The sequence below is a fragment of the Bos mutus genome, chromosome 23 (genome assembly GCF_027580195.1).
Source record: "Bos mutus isolate GX-2022 chromosome 23, NWIPB_WYAK_1.1, whole genome shotgun sequence".
NCBI lineage: Eukaryota > Metazoa > Chordata > Mammalia > Artiodactyla > Bovidae > Bos > Bos mutus.
Genome location: NC_091639.1, coordinates 13,119,007 through 13,140,387, shown reverse-complemented (window position 1 = coordinate 13,140,387; position 21,381 = coordinate 13,119,007). Strand labels below are relative to the sequence as shown.

Genomic DNA, 21,381 nt, shown 5'->3' with positions numbered 1-21,381 from the left:
TCAGTGACATTCCCTTGGTGAATTCATCTCTGCCCAGGGTCAGCCCTCAGCCTGACGGGCTCAGCAAACTACTCGCTGGTATCTTGAGATTAATCAAATCCACGGATAATGACTCATACTAACTAAATATCCATGAGAATAATACAGAGGAAAAAGAATGCCACACTGTCAGGCAAACCCAACGCACAGGGCTGGGCAGGGTGGGGCCTGAGAGTCTGCATTTCTAACAAGCTCCCAGGTGATGCCCATGCAGCTGGTCCATGGACCACACTTTGAACAGCAAGGGTCTGAGCAAGCTACAAGAGAAACCAAAGTGTCAAGTTTATTGATGAGCTGAATATCAAGTAGATCATGAGAGAGGTTGACCACTTAACTGTTAATGCCAGCAGGCTTTGGTTTCCTGATGTAGCCATCTCCAGAGCAGAGACAGAAACCCACTACTACGAGCTCTCAGCGATTGTGGTATCCTTTGCTCTGGATGAGGCTCATATGGGATTGCCAACCGGCAGAGATTCTTCCTACCTATGCTTCCACACTTAATCTCCTCCCACCTCCAGTGGGAGGAACAGATTCTTCGTGTGCAAATAAAACACCTTCAGTTAGTTTATGACCTGGTTTTGCAGACTGAGGACTCATTCACTCCAAGGGGACCTGGTAAATCTCTGCACTGACCTAGTGCATATAAATTTCCTAGATGGGCTCTCTAAATAAATTGTTGTTTCCCTTAGTTTTTTTTTTTTTTTTTTGGCTGCACTCTTCGTTGCAGTGTGCGGGCTCTTAAGTTGCTCTGAGGCGTGTGGGATCTTAGTCCCCCAATCAGGGATCGAACTCACATCCCCTGCATTAGAAGGTGGACTCTTAACCACCTGACCGCCAGGGAAGTCCCTCCCTATGTCTTAATGGAGAAGATGAAACACTGCTCTTACACTGTTGCCACAGTAGAAAAGATTCTCATTTCTAAACTATTTATGGAGCCCCGTTGAGTGCGACACACGTCAGCGGAGGGAATGTAGAGCTGAGCAAAAAGCACACAAGACTCCAGCCCTGAGGGCAAGGTCGCCATCTGAGAGCAGTAGTCTTCAGAACAGCTCCGCAAAACTTCTCATCTTGTGAGCTTCTACTTTCTCCTTGTCAGCTCCAGCTTTCTCAGACCTTGGGTTTAACAGCCCTGGGGACACAGACACCCACGCTGAACCACAACCTGCTCAGCTGGATTGAATGCATCCTACAGCACTTTCCCCCAGTCTTATTGTCTGCCCATTTCTGTACATGTGGACCTGCAAAAACCCAAGAATAACTCCACAAAGTTCTGCCAGGTCAAATCAAAGCATATTAAAAAGGAGACAACTCTCTGGAAACTCAGTACCAATCAAGAGAGAGCAAATAATGAATTTACGAACAGGACATGAAGAAGTATATTTTTCTAACAGACTGGTTTAGCAGAAGAGGAAATAATGATTCCATTTCAGTCATTCAGCTGTTTCCACTCATGCCTACTAAGGGAAAACACCACGTGGTGGGTAGTTCTCAAAATCCAGCATGCAGAAGAATCATCTGGAACGTCTGTTCCCAGGGTCTCACTCTCTCTAATCCACCCTCAGCCCAGCCCATCCCCTGCTACCAGAAAGTCAGATACAGCAGGCTGGAGCTTAGAAATCTATATTTTAAATACCACTCCCCCCTCCCCAGTTGATTCCGAGAAATACTGACTTAAGTCTGAATTTTCACTCTCTATTTTAGTGGTTTTCAACTCTGGCACACATTTGATTTCTGTAATCAGCTTTAAAAAAAAAAAAAAGTTCTCAATGCCTGCACACAGTCCACCAAGACCCCAAAGCAATCAAATCGGAATGCCCAGTGCATGAGACCCAGGCATCAGTGTTCTTTCAAGGCTCCCAGGGAATTGAATGTTTGGTGTTTCCAGGTGGTACTATTTGTCTGGGTTGTTAGACATCAGATTCCAAGGCCCTCCCTGAAGATTCTGATTCACTAGGTCTGTCTGGGGCACAGCCCTAGAATCTACCAGTCACACAGGTGCCCCAGGGGATTCTTACAATGGGATTTGAGAAATGTGCCTATCTTGCTTAGGTGAATCACAAACTCCCCTTCCCAGCAAGGCTGGTCCAATAGGACTTTTGACTTCAGTTTTGGAACCCCATTCCGTACAATCAACTCCAATCTAGCCTGTGTTTTCCCAGAGAGAGAGGGAACGCACCTTACTTTATGCTACCTAGCAACGAGAATCACTGCTTTGTGTGGCCGTGACTGCTGAAGACTCACTTCTGTTTCTGATAGAACAAATCATCTCTCCCACTCACTGAGCACTGTGCGCAAGGTCTTATCTGCACCTTAGTATATTAACCTTAGTATATTAGTAATTAGTATATTCACTAGTTTAATCTTCACAACTACGTTACCAATAGGAACCTTCTTAGTGCTACCTCTACCAATAAGGAAACTGAGGCAGAGAGGCTGAACAAATTGCCTGTTACCCACAGTCACAGGTAGAGGATGACTCTGAACCCAAACCTAGGGGGACGGACCAACATCAGCCTGTAACAGGGCTCACCAAACAAAAGCTGAAGAGCCTGCCTGCGTAACCGCTTGCTGCCAGAGAGAACACAGAAAGGCTCAACGAAGCTAATGTTTATGTGTCCCAAGTACTGGGCTAGAAGTTTATGTATATTATTTCATCTAATCCAAGAGTCAGATAGAGTCCCTATTGTCACGGACACACTCTCCTGCCTTAATCAGTGATGGGAAGGGTTAACAGTTGTAGAGCATTATGCAAAAATAATAATAATAATAAAACAAAGCAGTCAAAGAAACCTTCCAAGTAGACTTGGCAGGCGGGATACTGAAGAATTAGCCAGTTGTGGGTTTAGCGTGTTGGGGCAAGAGGAGGCTGCATGGAGAGGCACTGGGGTTGACTGTGGACAGATTCTTCAACGAGGCGGAGCCGTGGAGATCTCTGACTCGGAGAGAGGATGGGGCTTCCTGAGATCTCGGGAAGGGACAGGAGTTTCATGCAGACGCAATGCTTCTCATAATGAATCTTAACAAGTCAGGATAAATGGCAGAGGTCCACCATGTAGAACCCCCCCGCCAATGCAGGAGACGCAACAGTTTACGGGTTCAACCCCTGGTTTGGGGAGATCCCCTGGAGAAGGAAATGGTAACCTGCTCCAGTGTTCTTGGCTGGGAAATCCCATGGACAAGGAGCCTGGCAGGCTACAGCCTGTGGGCTCACACAGAGTCAGACACGACTGAGTGCCCATGCACACATCCCCTTGAGGGATGACATGACACAAGCTACCTTGAAAGATAAACTGATGTCTCCACTTCCTGCAGGGCAACACAAGAGGAATTCCTTTTGTCCTGCTTCCTGTTTCTCCCTGAGTAGTGGGAGGGAGAAAGGAGCTGCAAACCCAATGCCAAGGCATCTCAACTTTCAGCAAGAGGCCGAGAGACTGCCTGTGTCTTTATGGAAACAGTGATGAGTGACTGCTAAAAGCCACCTTTTTCCTACCTCTGTTTAGGGACACCCCACCCTGCCAATCCCAAGGAACACACCTGTTTAAGAAGAGCCACATGGAAATCTGTGGGGCCCCAGGGTTCCGGAGGTCAGTGCTATTTGCTAGGTCCTGGCGCACACAATGGAGAAGGCAATGGCAACCCACTCCAGTACTCTTGTCTGGAAAATCCCATGGACGGAGGAGCCTGGTGGGCTGCAGTCCATGGGGTCGCTAGGAGTCGGACATGACTGAGCGACTTCACTTTCACTTTTCACTTTCATGCATTGGAGAAGGAAATGGCAACCCACTCCAGTGTTCTTGCCTGGAGAATCGCAGGGACGGGGGAGCCTGGTGGGCTGCCGTCTATGGGGTCGCACAGAGTTGGACACGACTGAAGCGACTTAGCAGCAGTAGCAGCAGCAGGCGCACACAAGGAGGCCCTAGCAGAACTGGGGCTCTCCACTGAACAGCTAACCACTAAAGGTTGAAAAGAAAGCAGGGACTAGATACACAGATGAGTTCTGGACAGTTTGGAAAGGGAAGGTCTAGGCTAGCTGGCTAAAGGAAAGAAAAATTTCTTATTTCAGGATAATCACTCAAGAGTAACAGCTGTCATGAATCAGGGAACCCAAGCCAGGCTCTGTGACAACCTAGAGGGGTTGGGATGGGGTGGGCGGGGGGAGGGAGGCTCAAGAAGGGGGACATTCGGATACCTATGGCTCAGCCATGTTGATGTGTGGCAGAAACCAACACAATATTGTAATTATCCTTAAAAACAAATAGACTCAAAAAAATGTAACAATTCTCTAACCCTCTCTCACCACAACTAAAGGAAGCCCACGCAGAGCAACAAAGACCAGAACAGCCAAACATTTGTTAATTCATTAATTTTTTATAAAAGTAACAGCTCTGATCCTAGACTATGGTCTTTTCACATGGGCTGTGGGCCACTCTGCACCAGAGGCATTAGCTGGAACTGAAAGGTAGGCAGTTTGCAGGTGAACCTCATCCTGACCTGAAGCAGGGGCGGAAATGCTAAGATTTCCTTGAGAGTTGTGGTCCCATCCAAGACCAAGAGCAGGTAAGTTAGTTGCACGAGAGGGACAGAATCTGAGGAGTGAGGCAAATATATAAGGAAGCAAAGTACAATCAAGTCTAAAAGAAGGGCCAGTCATCAAGAGGAAACAGATGCAATCATTTTTCACTGAAGGCAATAAATATTAAGCAAATATTTCAAATCATTCTATATTTCATTCCTTTCTTTATTGAGCTCCTACCACAATTTATTAGCAAATTTGCAAAACAAGCATTACCCCACAAAGGGGAGAAGGGAGGAGGGCAAAAGGAAAAAAAAAAAAAAAGGCTGATTTAAGAGTTTATTATTTTCAAACCTTCCTCTATGTGTTTTATTCCTCCTGGGCATGTAGGACTGAGTGGACCATATAAATCAGGCAAACTAGAATTCATGCTTGAAGCTTCTTTCACTTCTTCCATCCAAGAAATAATAGCTGACAGCGTTTAGAATTGACCATTGTTTCAAGGCAGCCAGCACTCCCATGTCCCACCTTTAACACATTCTGTTCAAATCCATACCTATTGTCTTTCCTTTGTACATTATAAAGTCATCATTTCCTTTATGTGCTACATTGTTAATGATTTCTCCATTGGCAAACAATACAATACCTCCTGCAGCTCACTGAACCTTCAAAGCAAGCAGCCTTACTGAATATTTATTACGTCCTAGGCATGACAAATAAAAAACAAGTAAGAAGTATTTGACGTACATCCATAAACAGCAAACCTGATGAATTCTCAAAAAAAAAAAAAAAAGTTTTGGAAACACCTGTTGGCTTAAGGAAATCAACCTTTCCCCAAACTGGACAAATCCCCTTGAGAGCAAATGACCCTGTATTTTACAGAGCCCCCTGTCTGTTGCGCATTCAGTTGTAACCATTACAAGGCAGAGCCTTCGTCTAGTTTTTTCACTCGCTGGGCCTAATACACTGCACAGAACATAATACACACTCAGTAAACACTGGTTGGAAGAACAGAAGTCGCTCAACATAAAAAACCAAAACATTATGCATTTGTGAAATATCCTCGGTGCAAACTATTTTTAAAAATTAAAGAAATGGATTTGATTAGGCTCTCAGCCAACACCTACAAGTCTTTCTACACTGACGTTTGTCTGGCATTTAACACATCATTTGGTGGAAAAGAAGACCCGTAAAAGAGCCATCTCAATGACTCTCATCTGGGAAACCCTGGACCATAGTATTAGAATTCTGACTGAGTATCACTGTGCCTTCACCTACTGGCCAGGCTTCCCAGGAAACTTCTTGACCTTTCTATGATTCATATTTTCCTCATCTGCATAATAGGACAGGATTGCTATAAGATTATCTGATGATAGCTAACATTTATTGAGTATTTACTCTTTGCTAGAAACCGTGCTTAATTCTTTATAGGTACATAATATTTTCTATATTTGTTATGTAAACACAGAATCTCATTTAATTCTCACAACAACCCTATGACTATTCTCTCCACTCTACAGATGAGGGAGTGGAGGCAGCTGGACACTTAGCTACGGGCCCAAGTCACACTGGCCAGTGAGGACCAATACCAGGGCTAAAATTGATGCAGTCTGGCTCCAGAGCTGGTGCCCCCAACCTCGGCTATGCTTGCAACTATGGGCCTAGATTGTCTCTAGGCCCAGAAAACTGTGACGGTCCCGCCTCCCAGGAGAAGAACTGGGTATCTGTGATACAGAAGGGATCATTTTAGCTTACACACCCTTATGTATCTCTGGGACTTTATGCTTTAGGAATATACATACATCCTATTCAGAAAAATAATATACTCCCAAAAGGTTTTGTGAAAGCTGAAATTGCTATAAGAATCGAGAAACTCAGCAATGATGCCACCCTTTATGTAAAGAGGTGAGGGGTGGCTGTCATTTTCATTGTTGTTTAGTCACTAAGCCATGTCCAACTCTTCAAGACTGCATGGACTGCAGCCCACCAGGCTCTTCTCTCCATGGAGTTTTCCAGGAAAGAATACTGGAGTGGGCTGCCATTTCCTTCTCCAAGGGATCTTCCCGACCAATGGATGGAACCCACATCTCCTGCATTGGCAGGTGGATTCTTAACCATTGAGCCACCTGGGAAGCATGTCATTTTCCTTATTTAACACTAAAAGCCTGATAAAATCTTATAATCACACAAAGGGCCATTCATGTACCTGTTTACTACATGGTGAAGTTCCTAAAATAATCATTGTATTGGTTCTTTTTCTCCACTTGCAAGGTTTCGTTGACCATGCAGGAGCGTGTTCACCTTAGGGCTTCTGCACTTGCTGCTTCCCCACCAGGAGGCTTCATCTCCCATTTATCCAGAGGCTCCACCCTCGCCTGCCTCCTTCCCGTCCACACTTAAACATCATCTTCTCAATCATCCTCTTCTAAACAACAACAATTCCTTTATTTTTCTTCATAGCACATACCCCCACGCAATGACACACAATGTTTTTACTTATTTGTTTTACTGTCTGTCTCCCCACTGCAGGCTCCTAGAATGACAGCGTCATGGAATTTCTGACTCTGCAAATCACTGCTGCTTCCTCAGGCCCTGGAAGAGCGGACCCTCATTGAATTATTGAATGAACGAATGGACTCTGGCCTATGGAATCCTCCTAAGGTGAACACTCTGAAACTCTTAAATTGAAAAACGCATCTATTTTACAGGGCCAGCTTCAGGAAAGGATGAGGAGTGACCAACATAGCATATTTTAAGAGAGAGAAAATTCTTTAGTCCAAAGTGTCACAGCAAGTAAAAGTCTGCCTTTGCAAATTCATTCTTCAGGGGTCTTCTGAAAACCTTTCAAACATGTGTTACATCAAGCTTGCTCATTTCAGCTGAGCTGGTGAAGTGGAAAAGCCATGGAGATTGAGTTCAGACTACAGATTTCCATGCCAGCATGGCCAGCAAGATATTTAATCTCCCTAAATTTCCTAATTTACACACACAAAAAAAGTTGATAATTGGTTGGTTAACTTTATTAACGTCTCATAAGACTTACATTGGTTGAAGAAGATCAAATGAGTTTACAAGCAAAGCACTCAGTAAATGCAGAGTATATCCTAACAAAATGTAAACTCTAAGAAGGAGCAACGTAACAGATGTTTCTCTCAAAGTTCTCACCAAAATAGCTAGTGAAAATTAAGTGAAATTTAAAAAACAGAATAGAAAATCAAATTTAATAGAAAGTATGAACTTAAAATATCACTTAAATTAATACCATGTTTCTTAAACTTTGCATTTTTAAGCTTTATGAAGCAAATCTGTAACAAAATCTACAGAAAAAACTGTGGTATGGCTGCCAGTTTAAGAATTTCCAGAGAGGGGGAGAAAAGTTTTTAACATCACATGTTCCATCAGAGTAAAGCACAACCAACCTGACAAGTCACCCAGAAAATTCAATGGAAACAAGCATCTATTTAACATCAAAGAAGCAGCAGTGACTAGCTGGTTGATAAGAGACGGGAAAAAAAACACTGCAAAGTCAAAATTCTCTTGCCGCCTCTTTTTGTCTTTTATAAAAGTTACAATGACTTCTTTCCTTGGAATATTGAAAGTATACAATCTTCTGGAGGCCAGTCAACTTTCAATGAAAGGGTTGGGAATGTCTGACAGATGTTCAACAGTCCTTCAATCCTTATAATTTGCATTACAAATCAGAGCCTGTGAGAACAGAAGAGGTCTGAGCAGCCAGTCCAACTCTCATTTTATAGAGAAAGAAACTGACACATTGGCAAATTAAATGGCTTTCCCAGTTCTCATAGTCATGCGTTAAAAATAGACACCAGGGTGTAAGTGTTTCATGTAATGTGGAAATTACTTTTTTTAGGGAAAAAAAAATAATTTTCCTCCCTAGCCCAAAGGATTTCAACACACTGGATGAATGGGTTAAATAAACAGCTTGATCACCTTCTCAGGATCTTTTATCAGAGCCTTCTAAAGCTCCTTATTAGTTCAATAGGGGTTTTTCATATAAGAGAGAGTTACAGCCTTTTTCTCCCTTTCACATTGAAAATCCTGAAGCTGATCATTGTAGCACAGATTCAGGTCGCTACTGTGCGCCTCTCTCGAGGTAGTCCCAAGACCCCGTATAAATAAATATAAGATATTCACCTGAGAAATATTTTCTTAACTTTATTGCAATTATATGTAAAACCACCCTCAACTTTAAGAGGCAAACGTTGACCTTTTTTTGGAGAGACGTTTTTGCCTCCACCCGACAGCATCATTCTTATAACCTTCAAATTATTCAGTCATCAGCATCATGTATGCTGGAAGAGACGCCAATAAATTCAAAGGGAGATGATTTAAGAATAATAAAACAACCTACACGAAGCAAATAATAAGCTAACATCCAGACTCATAGTTTCCAAGTGTTTGGGTACCATTTACTATTAAAAAGAGTTTACCTAGTAATGCCAAGGGAAACCAGAGCTTTATATCAGCTACCCAGGCAGAAGCTCAGACATAGGAGAAGGCTTCAGAGAAGCCTTAAGATGGCCCTAAATATTACAGTTACACCTGCTAATTAATACAGCTTACTAGGTGCTAAGTATTCTACCATCTGTTATCCTACCTAATTCAAACAACAACCCTGCCAATTGGAAATATCATCCTCATTTTGGAGATGAGAAAACTAAGATTCAGAGAGGTCAGTCATTTGCTCCAGATCACTAAACCTTCTTAGCACAGTGGGCAGTGCTTCTTATAATCTGAAGGTCCTGAGTTTGAGCCTCATAGAAGGCAGGTTTTGGGGCTTCCCAGATGGTGCTTGGAGAAGGCAATGGCACCCCACTCCAGTACCCTTGCCTGGAAAATCCCATGGACGGAGGAGCCTGGTGGGCTGCAGTCCATGGGGTTGCTAAGAGTCAGACACAACTGAACGACTTCCTTTCACTTTTCACTTTCATGCATTGGAGAAGGAAATGGCAACCCACTCCAGTACTCTTGCCTGGAGAATCCTAGGGATGGGCGAACCTGGTGGGCTGTCGTCTATGGGGTCACACAGAGTCGGACACGACTGAAGCGACTTAGTAGTAGTAGTAGTAGATGGTGCTAGTGGTAAAGAATCTGCCTGTCAATGCAGGAGATACAAGATTACGGCTCAGGTTCAATCCCTGGGTTGGGAAGATCCCCTGAAGTAGGGGATGGCAACCCGTTCCAGTATTCTTGCCTAGAGAATCCAATGGACAAAGGAGCCTGGCGGGCTATGGTCCGTAAGGTCACAAAGAGTCGGACACAACTGAAGCAAGTTAGCACACATGCACCAAGCTAAGAGGTCAAGGAACCAAGATTTATACCCTGGTCTGTCTAATGCTGAGGCCAGAATTCCTTCTCCATGTGACTTCTCCCCCTGCTAGCCTTAAATTTGGACCAGTGTTTGGTCTCCTTAAACATCTTCAAGAAATGTCTTGCTTATCCGAGAGAATGACACACTCTTTAGCTAACATATTCACTCAGATGAGCATCCCAGATTAACAGTTACTGTCATCTAAAAGAACGCAGAGGGCTTCCCTGGTGGTCCAGTGGTTAACAATCTGCCTGCTGATGCAGGGGACACAGGTTAAACTCGTGGTCCGAGAAGATCCCACGTACCACGAGGCAACTAAGTTCCAGGCTCTCCAGAGCCCAGGATCTAAAACTACTGAGCCCACGGGCCACAGCTATGAAGCCTGCACACCCCAGCGCCTGTGCTCCGCAACAAGAGAGACCACCACAGTGAGAAGCCCACGCACCACCACTGCAGAGTACCCCTCTTGCCGCAACGAGAGAAAGCCTGAGTGCAGCAGTGAAGACCCAGCACAGCCAGAAATAATTTTTTTACGAAACAAAATAAAGTTGACTCTGCAGGGAGAGACCAAAGAATAGGGAGCATTCATCTGTGCCCAACAAAGCAGAAAAAATAAAAGGATGGGGCGGGGAGCTCACTGACCTCTGATAGCATGACAGTGCTATCCAGGCAGCGAGCCACCCCGACCCCACCGTATACATTTTTCGTATTTTGAACTAACAGATTAAGTTACAAAGAAGTTCTGTCCCAGCCACTCTGTTAATAGAGCTCTTTTGGAAAACACATTTGGGAAAATTCACAAGTAAATATACAGAAGCCTGTGGACAGGAAGAAACTCAAGAACTTGACGATGCTGTTCCACAGGATGAGTTAAAGAACATTCAGGAACATTCAGGATTAGTACTGAGGCTGCAGAGTCCATCTATGCAGCCAATATAATCAAGCACATACTACGTGCCTCTTCCCAGGCACGATTTCCATCTACTGTGTCCTAAGGCTACAGCAGGAAAACCAGAAATGTCTTCATCTTTGGCCTGAGGAGTTCAGGAACTGTCTTTGGCAGGGAGCCTTTTGCTGTTTTGGTTCTAGCTGGTAAAGAAGTTGACCTGCAACTTCAGAGTTGTAAGAAATAAGAGTTTTAAGGTCCAAGGAGGATCTGTGAGGATGGAACAAAATCATTACAGGGCTGAAAGAAGCTATGCCCCCCTTAATCAGAGCAAGGAGTAGAGTGAGTTGGAAGAGCATCTATCGTCTCTGCTCAGGACACAGAATATTTCTTTAGGGGTGCTTTCTACGTTTTCTTTTAATAGAATAAAAAGATAAATGGGATTTAAGCATTCTGAAAAGAAAGTGGACAACTTTTATGTTCCAAAGAATATCTTTTAATTATCTGTTTTCCAAAGATTCTGATTATATATAGGTTTTTCAGGGACACGTAATTATATAAAAGTGAGCAAGATATGTTTGTTTGTTTTACTAAACATGAAATACAAGGAAAGTTATCAGAAAAGGTTAAAAAATAATAATAACGTGGTAATTATCCAAGAAATAATGTCATGCCTAACAAATATGACCTGAAATAAATCTAACATCACCCTTCTCTATACAATCAAGTTATCTTTTTAGTCATAATTAGAAAACAGTGGCCAGAAAAGGGGCTTTGGCAGGGACTTTTATTTTATTGAACTCAATACATACATATAACTATGTCAATAAAAAATAAAGAATAGAAAAAAGAAATTTTCATTCAAAAAAGGAGGAAAAGTAATGAATCAAATACCCCCTTCATTACTTTAATATATTTTTTAGAATAAAAGGGGAAAAACAGATCTACACACCGGTCTCTCTATATATATGATCAATGGATGTGAATTATCTATATACATGATGAATAATATTACCATAATTGAATAAGAAATTTTAACAAAAATGAAATGTCTAAAGAAGTTAGAGTTTGGGGAAACTACTAAATCATTGATGTGATATTGATTCTTTTTTTTTCCTTCTTTAATTTTAAAACAACTTTTAAAATAAATGTTAATTTTAAAAATGTTACTCAAATTCAAGAAAACACGTCATGTGTAGGCTAAAATACAACATGGTTACAGAGCTGAACTGAAAAGACAGACAGTGCTTTATCAGGCAGGAGGCAGGGAGAGTCCCTCCGATATATAACATCAGTACCAGTGAATGTTTTGTCAAATTACCTTATCCATGAGTACCTTTAACCCAGGAAACAACTGCGTAAGGCAAAGCCCTCCTTTCAGCATTGACCAAATCACAAAGCAAGTGGCGAAGTTACATGGGGAAGTGAGAAGATATTTTGCAGGACTGGAGGAACAGTGGAGGTTTTGTGGCCAGGGGGATCCCTACTTCCAAAGTCCCAATTCTCTAAGTAGCAAAAGGAAGAGAAACCCCTGCAGCTGACATGACTCAAGAAGGAACTTGAGATAATTTAACATCTCTGTGTGCTTCCTTCCACTTAAGGTTTTTCTGATGAACACAGTACGAAAACACAACAGACCTAAATGGACTCAATGGACTGAACCCAAAGAAAATGTCTTTCTAAGCTCAGAGGGCATCCAAATACTATCAAAACTGTTAAATGCTTGTATGAATTAAAAATGAGAAAGAAATGGGGGAGGGGACAAAGTCCATAAAAAACAAAGACCCACTGAATTGCTAAGGTCAAAGATGGAGAATTTGACTTTGCCAGTACTTCCTCTGAGTTAATCAAGACTCACCCCCGGGCTTCCCAGTCCTGGGCTTGCTATTACTTATAGCGCTTTGGTGGTCTACTTAATCTCTCCCCATCAACAGAAACAATCCCTAAACAGCTAAATCTAGGATCTTTGAATGCGGCACAATTTTCTTGCTTTTTAAGGAAATTATCTCAAATTGTGGTTGGAGGAAAAAACTGGCTAAGCATTCTTTTAAAAGTTCAGAACAGTCTAAATTATGGGTTTGGACACACAAGAAGAAGAAAGTTTTGTTTTAATCTGATTTTAAACTGAATTAGTCGAGGCTGCCACAAACATGAACTATGTAATTAGAGTAATCTACTCAGTTAATACATCTACAATAAAGGAATATACATTCAGAACAAAGGGCAGAGACCCAGAAGCTTTTTTTCTGCTTTCTCCACTACTTTTTTTTACTTTGTGCAACAGGAAACACAAATACTATATTGCATATTTAGTACACACAAAAAAATACCTGATATTAAATTAAACTTAAAATTCTATTTCTTACAAAATATACATTTTATCACTTCTTGTAAAACAAATGGATTATTTCTGTGGGTGATGGGGAATTGTTTTCAAAGTTTTACTAAATGCACTTATTTATTTTTAACCTAGGTCTCACACAGGTAAATCAATCACACTAACAATACATGTAACAGGAGGAAATTAATGCTGCCATAATAATAATTTTTTAATGTTTTTAATTTTTACAATTAACTTTTAAACAATAATGTCTTGTCTATTAAACATTTTTAAAAGCCACACTTCATGGAATTATTATTCTCACTTAAAGTTTAGGACCGAAAAGAATCTCAAAGTTTACTGAAAAGCAGGGAAGGGATACAAAAATCAAATTTACACTCAAAAAATGAGCCTTTTTATTATGTCATACCAGCAGAAATGGGGTATAAGTGAGCAAGTTTTAAAAAAAGAAAGCCATGATGCTTGTGAGTTTGAACTTGAACTTGGAAAGTCTCTCTGATGCTCAGCCTAACATCAAATTAACAGAAGCATCCCAGTTTCAAAATACAAAGAGAAAATTAACAGAAGCATCCCAGTTTCAAAATACAAAGAGAACATACACTCTTAAAACGACTTTTTTTTTCATGTTTTTCATTGAACTTAAAACATAAAAAGCTATGTCAAACACAAAAAGTACACAGTGAATATAACTTTAGGGAAGAAATAACTAACTTGTTTAACAAGGAACCAGTTTTCAGAGTTGGTGAAAGAAAGCCGGATTAAGTGATGCATATTAATCACTTCAAGGAAGGTGATTAAAGTGAAAAGATTCCATTGGTCCATTAAATATTAAAATGCAGCATAATGAACACAGCTGCTTTAAAGCCTTGACAATAAATATTAACTTATTCCTCGTACAAATTACGTGTAAGATGAAGGTTTTATAATACTGGCAGCAAAGGTGCTGTTTCAACAATAAGCAGGCAACATCGTGCCTACGGGCTTACAAGAAAAGAGCCTAAGAAGGGGATTTTCAAGTGCGTATAAAATGTGGTCAGGAACTGGAAGTTGGGACATGGAAAAATTGAAAGGAGTGCAGGTCATTCACTTACCAGTAAGTGATATAAAAATAATCAACTCATTCAATGAAAACATAATGTGGAATTAGGTCAGCAACACAGACCCAGAAACCTCCTTCCTGTCCCCACCCCACGCAAACTACAGCCAAGGCTGACTGCCTTTTCACCACCAGTCCAGTGTGAAAAAGCCAAGAGAGCAGAGCAGTGAGGTGGAAAGAGCCCCCCCCCTGCTTTGACAGGGGCTGTGAGTATGGAAACCTACGTGGAAGGTTCTTCAGAATCACGGCCAGAGAAGCTCAGAGCTCGAAGTGAACGTGTGAGGACGGCTGAGCAGAACAGAAACCATGTCCACAAAGAGCTTCTGTTTTGCACGGCTTGACCCAGAGGCAGCCTTGGAAACTTCTTCCACGTCTCTATCCCCAGAGAATCTGCAAAGAAGGAAGGAAGGAGGCTGCAAAATCCAGCTCTCCTAGGGCTTCCCTGGTGGTTCCGTGGTTAAGAACCTGCCTGCCAACGCAGGAGACATGGGTTCGATCCCTGGTCCGGGAGGCTCCCACAGGCCACAGAGTAATTGAGCCCGTGTGCCACAACTATTGATCCTGTGGCTCTAGAGCCCGGGAGCCACAACTCCTGAGCACACTCGCCACAACTTCTGAAGCCCGAACGTTCTAGAGCCTGTGCTCTGCAACAAGAGAAGCCACCGCAATGAGAAGCCCATGCAACACAAGAGTGTCCCCTACTCATTGCAACTAGATAAAAGCTCATGCAGCAACGAAGACTCAACACAGCCAGAAATAAGTACAAATTATTATTTTTTTTAATGCAGTTCTCCCCACACCATTGCAAGACTCCAGGTAGGCTAGCCACCTGAGATGCTTTAAATGACAGTGAGCAAGGAGGTGTCCTGACTGGTGCTGGTGAAGACCACCGAGAGCAGGGCTGGCTCATCCCACCACCTCCTCATAACCCCAGCTCCCTCTTCTCTCCTCCCTTCGCCGCACATGCCTGGGGCCTTGTGGGTGTCTGAATAAGGCTGCCGTACCTGTACTCCAGAACTTACCCCACCCTTGACTCCAATTCCGTAAGTCCTATTTGCTTAATTCTGTTGAGGGTGCTGGAGAACCAGAGGGTGACATGAATTAACATTCAAGTGCGAATAAGTAACACGTGTCTCCCTACCTCAACACTCACCCCCAACTCTTTCACTGTGAAATCAAGTTACTCTCTTAGTCCCTGTGTTTTGGAGACAAGGAATTGAGGGACAGATGGGGTGAACAGTGATAAATCACACCCCTCACAGGCCGCTGGAAATGGCAAGGAAACAGCCAAGCATAAAGGTAAGTTGCTGTTCTCATTTTATCTGAGTCAGTTCATCATCATCAATTCCTTGCTCATTGCTGACCTGGGACATTTTTTATTCCCAGTGTTCGACACTTTTGCCCCACAAAAGTAGAGGAATGGGGTACGAGAGGATGAATTTACATTTTCTAATTTTCTCGACCGTTTTTCATCACTTGTTCTATAGTGGCCAAAACACCAGCGTGAGACGCATCCCAACCCCTGCCTTCCCTCCTCTCCAGTTCAGCCTCAGGGTCCCCTCCTCTCCAGTTCAGCCTCAGGGCCCCCCCTCTCCTACTCTGCCTGCTGCTCCCAAGGCGCAGCTCAGACGTTAGGAGTCACGAAGAAACTGCCAAGAGATCAAAGTTGCCCTTGGGATCACCTTCATTTTGATTTCACCATCACAGATGGAGAACTACAAAGTGTCAAAAACTTCCAAGATCTGAAAAGAGTTAGCAGGCAGGAGTTACTGCATGTATGTGACTGTCAACATGAAGCATGATCTCACAGAGACACTGCTGACACAAGGCACGCAAACACACACACACACAGACATGCACACACACACACACAAGATTACTGAAAATGTTACCAATGAGAAATGTGCGAAGCGTCACTTTTTATGTCTCTATAGGACAGGAGTCATATAACTCCACCAACCAAATCATTCTCCTTCCAACAGAGATGAATGTTGCAAACATTTCATTTTTCCATGTCAAGGGTACCCCATTCAACGTGTTTATTTTAGAAGCAGAACTCAGTTAGGAATGTCAGAGAATTCTTGGAGATCAAAACTGTGCAGCAACAATATTTAGTCAAACGCCAGATCCCTAAATTGTCTTGTCTCAAATATCTGAAGGCAGAGAGGGCTTGTATCTGTCTGGCAAACACTCATTCCAGGTGTTTTCATAACCTCAGAAATAAACTAATTGGACTTAAATGAAAATCTCCAGTGAGTTTTTTGGGCTCTTACTGTTTATCTAGACTGAATCCTAGCAGCAAACTCAATGAATATAAACATCTGACCATCATTATTGCTTCCAGGGAAGTCTGAGGTTGGGGAGCAGTGCTTATGTGAGTATTTTCTAGCAGGTGACAAAGACCTATCTGTTTCTAGGGTAAAATAAGCCATTGTAAAGAACTTGATCAGGGCCCCAAAACAGGGAACCACCACCTCTCCACTTTCTCCTGAATCAAGTTTTCCCAGTGTCATGGAATTTTATGATGTGAGCTGAAACTAATTTCTAAACAGGGCACGGATTTGTGAACGTAAATTTAAGACTAGCCAATGTTGGGCGTGAAAGTCAGAGTGAGAGAATTTTAGACTTGAAAAAGACAACTGAGTCATTTAGTTCAAGCCACCCCTTTACTGAGAGAGAGGCTCAGAAAGATAAGATCTTCCACAGTCACAGAGCCAGAGACAGAGCAGGGCCTCCAGACTAGATGAAGAATCGATGTTTTCCCCACTGCTGATACCGCTGCCCTGAAGACTGGAGTCCTTGCCTAATAATCCACCCATAAAAGTGAAGTCGCTCAGTCGTGTCTGACTCTTTGTGACCCCATGGACAGTAGCCCACCAGGCTCCTCCATTCATGGAATTTTCCAGGCAAGAGTACTGGAGTGGATTGCCATTTCCTTCTCCAGAGGATCTTCCTGACCCAGGGATCAAACCCAGGTCTCCTGCATTGCGGGCAGATGCTTTACCATCTGAGTCATCAGGGAAGTCTTAACACATATAAGAACAGTGGTGCCACATGTATTTAAAACAATATCATCGAGGACTTTCCTGGAGGTCTGGTGGTTAGGACTTCCACTGCAGGGCACTGGTTTGATTCCCTAGCCGGGGAACTAAGATCCCACATGCCGCGGGGCGCAGCCAAAAATAAATAAATAACAATATCATTAGGTTTATCGCTAAAGAAGGACAACGCTATAGTTGTTTTAATGGGCTCTACAGCCCTCCCTCACCCTATCCCTCCACCAAGAAAAAACAAAACCCCAGGTACTGAGGACAGGTTACACCCCAATCTTTATCTCACCTTAAGGCAGGCACTCCTGAAGATTTAGAAAAAAAAAAAAAAAAAACATTCTGAAGTAAAATAAAAATAAGATTATCCTTATAAAATAATTATACTTCAATAAAAAAAATAATGAAATAAAATAGGATTATTATATCCTCCAGCATGGACATACACACACACACTCCAAAACATTTGTGTTGAATTTGATCATGCCCTTAGAACACTGAAAATCAACTGATACGGATTCACCCACATTTTTATAAACATTCACTATTAAACTTTGTATCATCAAGCTGGTACAGTATTTCCTTGTGTAGAGAAGCATGATTCTTAATTACAGTCTAGGGCGCCCTCTAGTGTTCCTATGTAAAAACTTCTTTTAAGATAAGGCTCCATCCTTCCTAGTGATAAATGGCTAGGACTTTTTGCCCTGGACAGTCTTGCTTTAGTCTTACTACCCTGCCATCTTATTAGGCTTAACATTTGCCTGGTCAATTTCACTTTAATGAATTACTACTAGTAATAGAATTACATTAATAATCGCATTAAAATCAAACGTAATTGATTTAGTAGCCCTCCACTTTGTGTTTCTTTGCTCCTTCCATGGGCCTGTCCAGGAGCAGAGCACAAGGCATGCCAAGCACGCCGTGAACTGAACGGTGCGCACCTCCAAACGTCCACAGGCTGAAGCCCCAGTTCCCAGTGGGAGGTAATTAGGTTTAGATGGGGTCACAGGGGTGGGGCCCTCATAATGGAAACCGTGCCTTCATGAGAAAAGCGCCAGTCTATCTGTCTCTGTGTGTCTCTCATTGCAAACATTGAGGAACTAACAAGATGACCATCAGCAAACCAAGAAGCAGGCACCCACCAGACACTCTGCTGGCACCTTGATGGACTTCCCAGCCTCCACAATTGTGAGAAATACATTTCTGTTGTTTAAGCCACCCAATTTATGCTACTTAGTAGCAACTCGAGCTAAGACAAGCAGCGAACAGAGCTGCTTAAATCTCCAAGGTGCTCAGAGATGACCCAAACCTCCCGAACCCTTGCCAAACACTATGGAACTAACATCTCCCTTTCAGGGCACCAGGGCATTTATTTGCTCACAAAAGAAAATGTACTCAAACAGGAGCTGCCAGGGTCAGCTAGACCCTCCAGCCTCTGGTGGTGGTGGGAGAACACTGATAACTGCCATGCTGTGCCCTGTGGGTGTACAAGTTAGGTGTGCCAGGCCCATGCTGGGACCCACAAAACTGCCAAAGCACAGCTGGTGGGGTCAATGGGAAGGTGGGAAATTATGGGGAAGGGGTATGTGAAATATTTGCAGCGGAAAAGAGACTGAACAAGCTGCGTTAGAGCATGTAACCAACATGGAATTGGTCTTTTTTTTTTAAGTTTTTTTATTGAAGTATAGCGGTTTGCAATGCTGTGTTAATTGCTGCTACACAAAGTGACTCAGTTATACACACAGATACATTCTCTTTTCATATTCTTTTCCATTATGGTTTATCCCAGGAGATTAGATAGAGTTCCCTGTACTCGTTTCTTGTATGATATATCTCTACAACTATTACTTATGTTTCTGTTTGGCATTGCCTTTTTATTTTGTGAAAAAGCCCTTTAACAGCCATGAGCTCAAAAAATAGAAGTTTATATTTAGTAAAACAGTAAAAGTGCTGAATGTTCAACTCTCAAGTAAGTGAACAATGAGTGTGAAATTGCACAAAATGTCATCATTTGCCACATCCCAGAGCCATGAAGGAGAAAGCGATAACAATAATCGAGTGAAAACCCCAAAACACAAACCTGCTGAAGAAGCATTATAACAGACATCAAAAATTAGTAGCTGTTTTGAGAACCCTGTACTTGTAGTTTGATTTATCACATGCAGCTGTAGAAGGTGCTTACATAACTTTTAGATCCAGTGATTGCTTTTCGAATTGACTTTGCCAATTTTTTATTTCAAATTTTTGTATTCATGCACAAAAAGGAAAGCAAAAGCCATAATGTGTTGATAAATGAAAGCAGAAGAATTTTATAAACAGTTCAATTTTGCTAATTTTATCTCGGTATCATCAAGGCTTCATTTAGAAAGATGGGTTAATTCCAACAAGCATTTAATTTTTTTTTTAATCTAATTCATGGAATCAAAGCTTTTGGAAACTTAGCCTGTTTAAGATGAAACATCTGACATTACTGAGAATCTTCTTGTAAATTTAGTTTAAAAACTCAACAACTCAGGTTTGTAAACAAAACCTAGAAGAACATTAGAGATTTGTAAATAATACATGTCAGCAAAAATATACTCTTATTTTACACTAAACTTCATTGGCTAAATATAGCTGGTCATGCTTTCAGGTCTATAAATAAATAGATAAATAAAAATTAAAATATAAAAAAATTCAACATTAAAAGTACTTGTTTTTTAATCAAAACATATTATACTTTGATAATATAATTTTGGTGGACTATGGTGTCCATAGCAAAAACATTTCACTAAATTAAGATATCTAATTTAAAATTAAGATATTGTATAATATCATATAAGAAACGAATCACCAGTCCAGGTTCGATGCAGGATACAGGAAGCTTGGGGCTGGTGCACTGGGATGACCCAGAGGGATGGTATGGGGAGGGAAGTGGGGAGGGGGTTCAGGATGGGGAACACGTGTATACCCATGGCGGATGCATGTTGATGTATGGCAAAACCAATACAATATTATAAAGTAAAAAATAATAATAATAATAATAAATAAATAAAAATTTTAAAAAGATTTGGAAATCAAAAAAATTAAAATAAAATAAAGATATGGAGCAGAAAAATAACTGGAATTAGCTAGAGTGTATGTATAAAAGTAATAATTTTTTAAAAAAGTAATAATTTCATCCAAAGAAGTTGCATTATTTTACCAATTGAAATGGAAACTAACATGTCAAATTTACAAAATTTGAATATGTCAAGTAATTAAATTACAAAACTTTTGTAATAAAGCTGATGTTGAATTAAAAAAAAAGAAACACTTCAGCACGGCAGTACCAGACTTTTCTCTTTGCTTCCCGTCATCAACTGAAACTACTTAGAAGTCAATCTGTGTCCTACGTGTTATATTGAACTTTTCTGTAAATGAGTCCTCTCGATTTGGGGAGCATTTTGTTCAATATCGATTAAAGTTTTAATCAAGAATTCAGGGAACACCAAAAACCTTCAGCTTTTTAGGCTTTTGGAGAATTACAATTTTTGAAAACAAAACTTGCAAAAGGGAAACAAATGGCACCTAATTAAACTTAAAAGCTTTGGCACAGCCAAGGAAATCATCAACAAAACAAAAATACAGTCTACTAAATGGGAGAAAATATTTGCAAATGACTGATAAGGCGTTAACATCCAAAATATATAAAAAGCTCATACAACTCAATATCAAAAAAAAAACAAAAAACCTTGATATGAAAATGAGCAGAAGACCTGAACAGACGTTTTTCCAAAGACGACATAGATGGCTAATAAGTACGTGAAAAGATGCTCAACATCACGAATCATCAGATAAGCGCAAATAAAAACCGCAGTGCAGTATCACTTCACAGAGTATCACTTCAAAACGGCCATCATCAAAAGACCACAAATAACAAATGCTGCCAAAGACGTGGAGAAAGGGGAACCCTTGCACATTGGTGGGAGTTGATGGGAGTGTAAAACTGATGCAGCCACTATGGAAAACAGCACAGAAGTTACTCAAAAAACTAAAAATAGAACTACTATATGTTCCAGCTATCCCACTCCTGAGCATATATCTGAAGAAAATGAAAAAAATATTTCAAAAAGATACATACTGTTCAAATAAGATATTATAAGCTT

General features: G+C 41.4%; 1 protein-coding gene and 1 long non-coding RNA gene across 2 annotated transcripts in view; one reads left to right on the top strand and one right to left on the bottom strand.

The window, feature by feature from the left end:
* LOC138984999 (uncharacterized) overlaps window positions 1–7,946 on the top strand; it is a 28,215-nt gene extending 20,269 nt beyond the window's left edge. The window contains exon 3 of the long non-coding RNA XR_011462234.1: window positions 7,082–7,946. This is a non-coding gene — a long non-coding RNA (uncharacterized lncRNA). The remainder of the gene's footprint in view (window positions 1–7,081) is intronic.
* Window positions 1–21,381, bottom strand: part of RNF144B (ring finger protein 144B) — a 158,102-nt gene that overhangs the window by 107,599 nt on the left and 29,122 nt on the right. The window lies entirely within an intron of this gene.